This window comes from Marmota flaviventris, chromosome 4 (assembly GCF_047511675.1).
Source record: "Marmota flaviventris isolate mMarFla1 chromosome 4, mMarFla1.hap1, whole genome shotgun sequence".
NCBI lineage: Eukaryota > Metazoa > Chordata > Mammalia > Rodentia > Sciuridae > Marmota > Marmota flaviventris.
The window spans coordinates 129,224,254-129,237,349 of record NC_092501.1 but is presented as its reverse complement, the minus strand read 5'-3'; the positions used below and the strand labels follow the sequence as shown (position 1 = coordinate 129,237,349).

Sequence of the window (13,096 nt, the reverse complement as noted above, 5' to 3'; positions counted from 1 at the left end):
AGTAGCAACAAGGTTATCTATACCAGTTTGGGATGTAGAAAAGGAATTAATGTGGGGCTTCAGTTTTTACTTTTCCACAGTTATTGCTTATTTTATTTTAAATTATTTTAAATTATGCTGTTACCTTATTTCTTTGTGCATGATGAACTGCTGTTACTAGGAGAGGTTTGCAAAAACAACAACTACAAAACAATACTTCTCTGTTGCCTAAGGCACTTGAACCTTTACCAACTATTCTGTGTCCATGGAATATCTTATTTTGGAAATGAGTTTTTATTTACAAAGAGTTTCCAAAAATAAAATAGTGGCATTATACCAGATTTTGTGTTTCTCTTTTAACTGCATGAAAATTCAAAAGTTAGCCTTTTCTGTATATCATCAGTTATCATACTGGTGTCTAGTTTTATAAGTTATTATAAATTACATCATTCCCTCAATTCATATTAAAGTATTGTATACCATTAATTAAAAGGATATAATTTAAATGTTGAGTGCTACTGTGAGATCCAATAGTGACACCTGATTTTTTCAAAGTTCTGTAAGGAAAATAACAATTAGACAATTTACCAGTAAAATTTACTATTGATATAAAATGAATGCACATAGATTTCTAAGTTAAGGAATAAAGAAAGCAGTTATTTTGTTCTTATAGCTGCTACCAAGCTCTCATACTCATTGTTTTGCTGAAGAACTATTATAACCAGAAGAACTATTATAACCAGAAGAACAGAGAAAAGAAAAATAAATTCTTAAAATATTTACTTTAATGCCAATAAAAACCTTCATTTATATAATCTCTAGATAGATTGCATGCTATATATTTTTAAAGACATCAGCAGAAAGCATGTAATTGTTCTTTAGGAGGAAGTATATGTATTGTTAACTACTACATTGAATCATTGCATACAGATGTGCCATTCTAAGCAGAGTTTCTAATCTACCCTCTAAAGGCTTGAAGAAACATATGTCCTTAGTTACTGATTCAAGTGAATCCTTTAAAGCAGAATGAATTAGCTAAAAGGAAAACTTTGGCAGAGTATCAGCAAAATGTATTAAAAGGGTCTGCACCCAAGATATAAAGTGGCTGTACATTCCCTAATATCTCCTCTAGGTGTATAGAAGCCTGTAAAACAGGTTTTGTTTTGTGGAATTTTGTGGGGTTTTTTTTCCCTCTGCCTATTGACCTATATATAAGAAGCAACTCACTTAGCTGGTCTGTAGAAACCTTTTCTGGACTAATATCTTACACTTAAAGTCCAAAGTAAATATAAAAGACATATCACAAACAAACTTTTACTTCTTTACATAATTTCCCACACTCAGTTCTTGGATAGAAAATCTGCATTTAGCTTGACAATCTTCAGAAAATTTTATTTTAAAACTAGTCATTAAATAGGATTACCTTAGAGATGGCACCATTTCTTAAGCCTACAGGCATGTAAATATAAACATAAAGAATAAGTCATCCCTAATTTACAAATGCTTTGTATTTCAGAAGTTTTGTGGGCTGTTGGGAATTTGGAACTCATTTTGCCTGGGAAACAACATATCAAATGGCTGCTGGGCTTTTATTATAGCCTAAGAACATATTTTACTCATACTATAGAAAGACCATTGCCACCTTAGGAGAGATTAGAAAATCTACGCTAGTGATGAAACTTAATAAAACAATTTTATAAAGAAGACATTATTTTTATTTATCCTAAATATTAATGCTTGAAGAAAAACAAGTTTAATAAGAGTTGAATAGTATTTTGAAGGATAATTATATATAGGATTTCTAATTACTTTCACATGCTTCCAAGTTGATCGCACTGTTTATGAGATTCAGGGATTTCTTTTCCTTGCTACAGGAATATTTCCAACTGTCGCTTTTATGCTTAAACATTCCTGAGGGGGAGCCCAGCGAGCAGCACATAGTAGGCAACTAATAATAGTCAGTACGTGAGAACAGTACTGTTTCTTTGATTCACAAAAAAAGAAATGAAATAGCATTCCCAAGGTATCCAAAAAGGTAACAGGATTTAAGGCCACAGATTTTTTTTTTTTTTTCATTAAGAGAAAGATATGGGGGCTGGGGCCATAGCTCAGGGGTAGAGCGCTTGCCTGGCATGTGTGAAGCACTGGGTTCCATCCTTAGCACCACATAAAAAATAAATGAAAATAGGGCTGGGGTTGTAGCTCCATGGTAGAGCGCTTGTCTCCTATGTGTGAGGAACTGGGTTCGATTCTCTGTACCACATATAAATAAACGAATAAAATAAAGGTCCATCAACAACTAAAAAAATTTAAAATAAATAAATAAATGAATATAAAGGTTCATCAACAACTAAAAAACATACTTAAAAAACTGCTAATGGGGCTGGGGTTGTGGCTCAGCTGTAGAGTGCCTGCCTCGCACATGTGAGACCCTGGGTTCGATCCTCAGCACCACATAAAAATAAATAAAAATAAAGATATGTGTCCAACTAAAAAATAAATATTTTTTTAAAAACCTGCTAATGTTAAAAAAAAAAAGAGAAAGAGATGGCCTAACAAGAATTGACTGAATTGTGAGATGTGAACAAGACAAAGGTAGGACAGAAGCTGGGCACAGTGGCACTTGCCTATAATCCCAGCGACTTGGGAGGCTCAGGCCCTAAGCAATTTAGGGAGACTGTCTCAGAAAAAAAAAGAAAGAAAGAAAACGGCCAGGGATGTGGCTCAGTGTAAGTGCCTCTAGGTTCAATCCCTGGTACAAAAAAAAAAAAAAAAGTTGGGCAGAATAGGCCTCACTTTTAAAAAGAAAAGACCATGGTATACCTTGGTGACAATCCTGAGTGAATAGGATAAGTGATGACTGGAAGCAGTTTTTCCTGCTAGGAATCTTGAGTAGATGAGACATTGTGAAGTCAGGTGTCAATTTTAACTCATATGCATATGTTTACTAGAATATGAAGAAATATCACTTATTTGAAAGTTTCAAATTAAGCCTATTCAAGTTAATTTTGGTTATACTGGTCTGGAAGATTTCTCTAGAGTGCCAATATGTAAAGTTTGATGTAATAAATATAATAAAACAAACAATATAATAGATGGAAAGTTACATTTACCTTGGATAATTTTTAGAGGCAGGAAAGCTTTTCCATTTGATCAAGAAACACTTTCTTCATTGTACTCAAAATTATATCAAAAAAAATGAGTAGTTTAAACAGCATATAATAGGTTCTTAATAAATATTTATTGAATAAATTGGGATGGATTTGGATAATTTCCTATTGTGTATATGTACCTATACGTATATCTTTATAATGTAGCCTAAAGATAATATTTAGCTGACATTTCCTTAAGAAGGAAAAAACCTGTTAAGGCTATATTAACATGCCTATTATGTTCATACTTTGTATTCCATTGGTAATTAAAATAATAGGCTTAAACTGAAAGCTTTACTACCTATAAATGAAACAATACAGTTTCCTGTTTTGTGTCTTACATGTCTTGAGTTTCTAGCAGAAACTCATCATGTCTTTTCCAACTTTGGAAGGATGAAGGATTATATTAAATTTCCTAGCCAGAAAAACTGAATCAACATGGTGATTCGGGTTTCTATATTTCTATAGAATAAGAAATAACTTCAGTTAGATCACATTCATCTCTATTCTTCCATGTTAATGTTTTTTATAGTTGGCAATTAATTAGGTAGAGGTCCTTAATGAAGCTATAAAAGTTACATTTTACAGAATTCCTATAAACCTTATAATGCCAGTAATAGTATCTAATCAAAATGTAATATGTGCAGTATATATATACTTACAGGAAAGACTGAATAAAACTGAATTCTAAGTTTGTCTTAGTAATTCTGTTGTAAAAAAAAATAACTATTTGTAAGTTTCAGTGAGATCTGATCCTCTCATTATAGTTATCAGTTTTTGAGAATACTAACCTAGCTTCGGATCCCTGCTATACATTGAGATTATGAAATCCTAATATAAAAATCATCATTCATTGACAACATTAAAATAGTTAATAAATGTAGACAATTTTAGCTCCAAAAAAATGACTAGAGCTGTCAATGGAAATACAGCTGTGAGCTTAATGAATGAAGTTACTAGTTCTTTCTAGAACAGTAGTAGGGTTCTTAGGAATATATACAATCTAACTTCATATATTAATTCTATTTTAAAATTTACTTCCATGTTACATGCTTTAAAATTAAAACACTAGGGACTGAGGCTGTAACTAATCAGTGAAAGAGCACCTACCTCGCATGTGTAAGGCACTGGGTTTGACCCTAAGCACCATATAAAAAATAAAATAAAGGTATTGTGTTCTTTTCCAACTAAAGAAATATTTTTTTAAAAATTAAAAAACAATTAAGGGACATGGGTTTCTCTTGTCAAAGGAGTTTTTATTCTGATGTTAGTCTAACCACGGTTTCCAGATGAATGAGGATTTATCATCTCTGTAAAGATAATTCTCAATTACAATTTCAGAGGGGTCGGCCTTCTAGTATACAATGCAGTAGGACTTTCAGGTGTATTTTTTATTTTAAAGCTTACACATAATCAAATGCATGCATTTTAAAAGAAGAGTTTAATTAGTATTGACAGGTGTGTATACTTATGCAATCACCATTCTATTGAGTCTTTAAAAATGAATCTTATAGGTTCAATTCTTTGCCTTTGATGCATTTTTATTGCATTTATTTCTGTTTATGAGTCCTATTTGGAATACAGGTAAAAGAATGTTAGATTCTTGAAACTTTTTGAATTTTTTCAAGGTGATAGTAGGCTTATTTTAATTTTTTTGGCTTAAGAGAATCAAAAAATGTGTATGTACCTTAATTTTAAATTAAGAATTTGTAAGATGCAATTTTGGAAATGTTGCTCTTTGACTCATTGCTGACTATAAAATAAAATAAACTTATATGAAAAAAAAAAGGTTCATTTTTCTTAGCTGACTTTCTTGTAATACTTTAGTAGTTTGGTTGTACAGGTACTTCTTATGGTTTGACCTCACAGATAAATTTCCTACTTCCTCAAATTTTCTGGGGAAACCTTTGAAAGTCAGAACTGTTATACAACAGGACATTAGGAAGTTAGACATGAGGGTCTGGAAATACTCATTAGCTACCTACAGCATTTATTCCCCTTTGAAATATTTTAAGTGGAATAACAAGGGCATTTAATACCTTAAGTGACCGCTTCCCCTGGGTACCGTCTTCCCAGCTCTCATCTCCATATAAATCACTCACTTAAATGGTTGACATTGGGCCATCTTCAGTGATGCCACACACACAAGTTAGGAATATGAAAGATTTTCCTGTGTTTTAAGAAAAGGAATGCTGCCAAAACCTAGTACAAAATCTATAGGGCCCTAGTTCCTTGGGAGCAGAGCTGAATGATCTTTTTTGACTTTCTCTCCAGAATCTGAGCCAAGTACTACTCTTCATGAAACTTCATAGCCAAAGAAATCATATTTGATTAATGTTTTAATCAGACATTCCACAGGTTGAACTTTAAAAGATGGTTATCTGTTTACTTGTTAAGAATATAATTTGAGGGCTGGGGATGTGGCTCAAGCGATAGTGCGCTCACCTGGTATGTGTGGGGCGCTGGGCTTGATCCTCAACACCACATAAAAATAAAATAAAGATATTGTGTCCACCTAAAACTAAAAAAAATAAATAAATATTTTTTAAAAATAATTATTTTAAAAAAGAATATAATTTGAGAGATGGTATTTCCATTATAAAAGCAAATGCAGGGTTTATTGTACATACAATTTGGAAAAAATATTTGAGGGAAGAAGAAAACTAAGCATCCATAGCTGACTATATTACCCAGAAGCAATTACTAATTAAGGTTATAAAAAATATTTTTTTACACATAGGCTTTGTTTTTGCTTTTGTTTGCTTGCTTTACATAGCTGTAGTTATGATCTACAACATGGGATATATTTCTAATATTAATATTTTCATTCCATCTCACACTCTTCAGAAACATTTTCATAGCCATAAACCATGTTTCGTCAAACCTAATAATTAAGGTATGTAGTTACTTCCTGTACCACCAACTAGGGGAAAAACCTGCAAGTCAATTATAAGACACACCTAAATTTCAGAAATGTAAACATGTAAGAAAAATTTATTTCATTGAAAATCAATGACATGCACCAATAGCATATCAAATAGGTATATAACAAGTTGTTTAATTATCCTCCTCCTTTAGACATTTAGATTGTTCTAAATTTTTCATTATTAAACCAACATTGCAAAAAACATTTTTCCATATAAAGATAACTCCTTGTTTTAATTTTCTTAGGATAGAAAATCAGAGGTAGAATTACTCCAAAGTCATAGGTTGGGGACATTTTAAGTTTCTAGAACCACACGGCCAAATTACTGTCCAATTTACATTCCCACCAGTAAAGAAAGATCCTGTTCCACCACTCCATCAATAGAAATTTTGTCAAAACAACAACAAAACAAAACTATTATATAATGGACAAATAGTGTTTCACTTTGAGTTTGTATTTTTTCAAGTTGCAGAGAATGGTTAAATATGTACTGTGTTAATTATATTTCCTCCTTTGTGGATTTAAAACAAAAATTTGTAGTTGTAGATGTACAGCATGCCTTTATTTTCTTTATTTGTATGAGATACTAAGGCTCAAACCCAGGGCCTCACCCATGCTAGGCAAGAGCTCTGCCACTGAGCTACAGCCCCAGCCCTCCTTTGTGGTTTTTCCATTATGTATATTTTTTTTCCTTAATGAGATCACTTAAAAATACCTTCCTTTATAATGGCATAGCCCTGTTTTTAATATCCATGTCACAGAATTCTCTAGGTTGCTTGTAACTTTTATCATTTTATCTACAGAAATTCAGAAATTTTGTATTTGTGGCATATTTATATTAACTTTGATTTGTCAGTATTTTTCTTTGAGATTTCTTTCATCATAGAGCTGAAGATTCGGCACAGTGGTAGAGTGCTTGCCTAGCACATGTAAGGGCCTGGATTTTATTCCCCAGCTCCACAAAATACACACACACACACACACACAAAGATTTATTTCATCTCTTCTAAAATTATAGAAATTGGGTCAGGCATGGTGGCACATGCCAGTAATCCCAGCAGGGAGGCTGGGGCAAGAGGACCATAAATTCAAGACAGGTCTTTTTTTTAAGAGAGAGAAAGAGAGAATTTTTTTAATATTTATTTTTTAGTTTTCAGCGGACACAACATCTTTGTTTGTATGTGGTGCTGAGGATCAAACCCGGGCCGCACGCATGCCAGGCGAGCGTGCTACCGCTTGAGCCACATCCCTAGCCCGTCAAGACAGGTCTTGGTAATTTAGCAAAGCCCTAAGCAACTTAGTGAGACCCTGTCTCAAAATAAAAATTAAAAAGGGTTGGAATGTGGCTCAGTGGTAAAGTACATCTGGGTTCAATCCCCAATACAAAAAATAAATAAATAAAATAAAGTAAAATAAAATTACAGAAATTGTTTTACACCTAGAAATTGAAACTCACCAATATTAACATCTGTATCCGAGCTGTTTTGTTTCATTTACCTGTTTTCTTATGCCACAGTGACCTTATTATAACACTTTTCATTTCATTCCCTCCTACCTAATCTTCCTTTCTAAAATTTGTTATTGGGCTGGGAGGCAAGCTCAGTGTTACACCATATGCTTATCATGTATGAGACCCTAGTTTCAATCCCTAGCACCAAAAAAAAAAAAATTTGTTATTCTTAGTTGTTTTTGTTTTTGTTTTTGGTGCTTAGGAATTTCGACCCAGGGCCTCGTGTATTCCAGGCAAGGACTTTACCACTTACCACATTCCCAGCCACTTATTTAGTATTTGTGGGTGGGTGGGTGTACGGGGGATTAAACTCAGGGGCACTTGACCACTGAGCCACATCCCCAGTCCTATTTTTTATTTTATTTAGAGACAAGGTCTTATTGAGTTGCTTAGAGCCTTGCTTTTGCTGAGGCTGACTTTGAACTGAGATCCTCCCATCTCAGCCTCCTGAGCAGCTGGGATTATAGGCATGTGCCACCACACCTGGCTCAGTATTCTTGATTAAATTTAGTTAACAAAAAAAAAAAAATCATTTTGGACTTGTGACTAGAACTGTACCAAACCATGAACTTTTTGATATTTTAATAATATCCATATTTTGTATTCAGGAACAAAAATGTTGGAACCAATATTCCTTAAGAAACTCTTAGCGCACAAGTAGGCATGCAAAAGAGTATGTATTACAGTAATATTTGTAATAGTAAACAATTAAAAACAGAACCTAAAGAATAGGTAAATACCAGATCATAAATAGGATGTATTATGCCAGCAACTAAAGCGATTGCTTCAGTTGTTTTATATTTTTAAGCTGTAGAGTAATATAGGAAGCTGTTACATTGTTTCCTACTCCTTTTAAAAACATTTCACTTAAATGATTAATATTTAAATGTTTTAGTCAGGCTCCGTGGTGCATGCCTGTAATCCCAGTGACTCAGGTGGTGGAGACCACAGGGTCCAAGATCCCAAGTTCAAGGCCAGCCTCAGCAATTTAGCAAGATCCTAAGTAACTTAATGAGACTCTATCTCAAAAAATAAAAAAGACTGAGATGTAGCCCAATGACAAGCACCCCTGGGTTCAATACCTGGTGCCAAAATAAAATAAATATTTTAAAATTTATATCTTATTATATTCAATTAAGTAATAAGCTCAACTTTTAAATTATTGAACTTAAAATATTAAGAAGGAAAGTTCTATTGAAGGATTTTTTAATTATTATTTTTGATAGACAATTATATACATTTATGGGGTACAGTGTGCTGTTTGACATGTATACAATGTAATAATTATATCAAGCTAATTAACATAGCCATCATTTCACTTACCTGTCATTTTTTATGGTAAGACATTTGAAGTTTACCATTAGTTTAAAATATATACTATTATTGACTAGAGTCATCTCATCCTACTGTGCAATATATCTCAAAACTATTCCTCCTGTCTATCTGAAACTTTGTACCATCCATTCCACAACTCTTTAGTCCCTCCCTTTTCACCCTCTCATTCTCTGGTAACCATCATTCTACTCTCTACTTCTGAGTTCACTGTTTTTAGTGGTGGTGGTGGTGGTACTAGGGATTGAACCCCAGGGCACTCTACTATTGAGCTACATCCCTCTCCATTTTCATTTATTTTGGGCCTCTCTAAGTTATCCAGGTTGGCCTTGAATTTGAGATCCTCCTGCCTCAGCCTCTCAAGTTGCTGGGATTATAGGTATGCACCACCATACTCAGTTAAACTGCTTTAGATTCCCTATATAAATGAGACCATGCAGTGTTTGACTTTCTGTGCCTGATTTATTTCACTTAGCATAATGTCCTCCAGATTCATCCAACTTGTCACAAATGACAATTCCCCTCCTCCTTTGAAGCTGAATAGCATTCCATTATTTACACATGCCACATTTTTTTGTTCTTTTCTTTTTATTAGAGTATTATAATTATACATAATAGTTGGGTTCACTGATAAAGTCATACATGGATAGAATCTTTAATTTCAATCTCTTTCAATCCCACTTTCCCTTCCCTCCTCCCTCCCCCTATTCTTCCTTTACCTTACTGATTTTTTCCTTCACTCATTTATTTTTTTTTAAATTGGCCTTGTCTTTTTTTTGTGTGTGTATGTGTGTGTATATATTTTTTGTTGTTGTTGTTGTAGATGGACACAATATCTTTATTTTTATTTGTTTATTTTTATGGGGTATTGAGGATTGAACCCAGGACCTCATGCATGCAGGGCAAGTGCTCTACCACTGAGCTACAACCCCAGCCCCTCATTTATTTATTTTTTATTGGTACTTTCCATATATACATAAAAGTGAAATTCCCTGTAGTACACTTATCTATGCATATAACATGATTTTCTTAAGTTCATTTCCTCCACTTTCCCATCTTTCCCTCTTCCCACCCTCCCTCCTCCACTGATGTTCCCTATATATTTATGATATGATCTCACTCCCGCCCTCCAGCTGCCTTCTTTCCCTTTTTTTGCTCTAGTTTCCTCATATGAGAGAAAACATCCCACCCTTGATTTTCTGAGTCTGGCTTATTTCAGTTAGCATGATGTTCTCCATTTCTATTCATTTACTGGCATATGACATTATTTCATTCTTCTTTATGGCTGATCCATTAATCTATTGATGGGCATCTGGACTATAATTTGGCTCTTGTGAATTGTGCTGCTATAAACATTTTATTGTCTATATCACTAGAGTATGCTGATTTTAGTTCTTTTGGATAAAGACCAAGGAGTAGGCAGCTAGGTCATTTGGTGGTTCCATTCCTAATTTTTTGAGGAGTCTCTACACTCCTTTCCAGAGTGGCTATAGTAATTTGCATTCCCACCAACAATGTACTTTTTCCCCCCACATCTTCACCAGCATTTAACATTATTTGTGTTCTTCATAACTGCCATTCTGACTGGAATAAGATGAAATCTTAGTTTTGATTTGCATTTCCCTGATTACTAGAGATTTTGAACATTTTTTCATATATTTGTTGACCATTTGTATTTATTCTTTTGAGAAGTGTCTGTTTAGTTCCTTTGCCCATTTATTATTTGTTTTTTGATTGTTAAATGTTTTGAGTTCTTTATATATTCTGGATATTAAGCTGGCAAAGATTTTCTCAGAGGAACAGCTGGCAAAGATTTTCTCCCATTCTACAGTATATACCACATTTTCTTTATCCATTCATCTGCTTACACATTTAGGTTGATTCTACACATTGGCTGTTATGAATAGCGCTGCAGTGAGTATGGGAGTGCAGATCTCTCTTCAACATTCTGATTTCAGTTCCTCTGGATACTTATCCACCAGTAGGATTACTGGATCAGTTAGTAGGTCTAACATTTTTTAAAAAACATTTATTTTTTAGTTGTAGTTGGACACAATACCTTTATTTTATTTACTTATCTTTATGTGGTGCTGAGAATGGAACCCAGGGCCTTCCACATGGTAGATGAGCCTCTGCCGCTTAGCCACAACCCCAGCCCCAAGGTCTAACATTTAGAGGAACCTCCCTTACCACTTTCTATAACAATGTACAAGTTCCCCTTTTTTCCAATCCTTACTAATGCTTGTGCCTTCCACCTTTTAAATTTTGATTAGCTTGTGAGCCAACTGCTGTAGCTGGCATAATGGAACACTCTGGCATGACTGGGTCATATTCCCACCCTTTTGGTGGGATGGAGTTGGGAGCACAGCAGACAGATCTGTCACCAGAAGAAGCAGGGACCAAATTAGCTCCAGAGATTTTCTTCTTCTATCATTATTTCCATCCTTTTCTTGGAGGTTTTAGGTTTCCTTTTTAACTTCTTTGTTCAATTCTTGTTTATTTTTATTCCCATATGAATGAATTATAATTGTAGATTCTCACCCTCCTACATGTCTTGCCAACAATATAAAGATGTCCTTTCAAGACTATTTCTGAATTTTTTTTTTTTTTAGCATTTTGTTGAGCACTTTTTGGGATTTATTCCATCTCATTTTTTGTTTTAATAAGTATACATAATGTGTTCACAAATAAATGATATATATTAGCTAGAGATTTAATTATGAGGTTATAGACTTTCTTTCCCAGAACTCTATAGACTTTAGCGCTTCGGAGTTGCTGAGGCTGACTCTGAACACGATTCTCCTGTCTCAGTCTCCCAAATCACTGGGATTATAGGCGTGCGCCACCCAATTTACTCACTTTAAAAAAAAATATCTTTGTTTTATTTATTTTTAATTTGGTGCTGAGGATCGAACCCCATGCCTCACACATGAGAGGCGAGAGCTCTACCACCAAGCCACAATCCCAGCCCCAGTTTACTCGTTTTGAAAGTGAAAAAGTGCAATAGGGCCAGTGTCAGTCTATTAACATTTGTGTGCTGCATGGCTCCCCTGTCAGCAATAATGCTGAGGACAGGATGATGTGCCTGGCGTCAAGTTTTCCACCCCTAAGAGGCATTCATCTAACATCAGTGTGTTAGATTGACATGGCATCTTTTCCTGTCTCTACTGCCTGCTTTGCTGAAATATAATGTACAGTCCGTCTTTTTTTTTAGTGGGGAGAGTACTGGGGTTTGAACTCAGGGACACTCAGCCACTGAGCCACGTCTCTAGCCATTTTGTATTTTATTTAGAGACAGGGGCTCACTGAGTTGCTTAGTGCCTCACTTTTGCTGAGGCTGGCTTTGAACCTGCAATTCTCCTGCCTCAGCCTCCCAAGCTGCTGGAATTACAGGCACACACCACCACCTTTGCCACCATATAGTCCATTCTTAAAACTTTAAGATAAGGGCTGAGGATATAGCTCAGTTGACAGAGTGCTTGCCTTGCATGCACAAGGCCCTAGGTTCAATCCCCAACATCACACACACACAAAAAGGAAAACTCTAAGATAGTGTTTAAGGAAAAACTTCTGTCACCATCTTATCCCCAGAAGGCAAGTTTTCAGGGCTCTGCTATACCTTTTGTCCCTACCTTAAGCACTTTATGTTTGCCCATGATGGATGGTAAGAGTTAAAGACTTGGAATGAACATGAAATAGTGATTAATAACCTAGAGTCCACTATATATGGCCTAATTTCAATATATGATGTGCTATCTTACTTTAAGAACCCCTTCACTTTACAGATAGGAATATGACAACCAGACAGTGGTGATAACTTCTGAGTCTAGTCTGTCAATCTTGTGTTTGTGTAGCAGGTAGTTTTGAGTGCCAGTTGGCTCACTTCTTTTTTGTTTGTTTGTTTGCTGTATTGGGAACTGAACCCAGGGCCTTGAGCATGCTAAGCAAGAATTTTATGACTGAGGTACATCCTCAGGCCTTTTTTTATTTTTAATTTTGAAACAGGAGCTCACTAAGTTGTCCAGTTGCCCAAGCTGATCTCCTATATCAGCCTCCCAAGCAGGTGGGATTACAGGTATGAGCCACTGTGCGTGGTCAGTTGGCTCATTTCTTAAATAACTAATGAGGTAAATGATGGTATTGGAGTAGATGCATACACAGTGACCAGTACAGTTTCCCAAACAGAACAGCATCTCC

General features: G+C 34.8%; 1 protein-coding gene across 3 annotated transcripts in view; it reads left to right on the top strand.

The window, feature by feature from the left end:
• Positions 1 to 13,096, top strand: part of Cab39l (calcium binding protein 39 like) — a 128,005-nt gene that overhangs the window by 53,944 nt on the left and 60,965 nt on the right. The gene's annotated exons all lie outside the window — the stretch shown is intronic.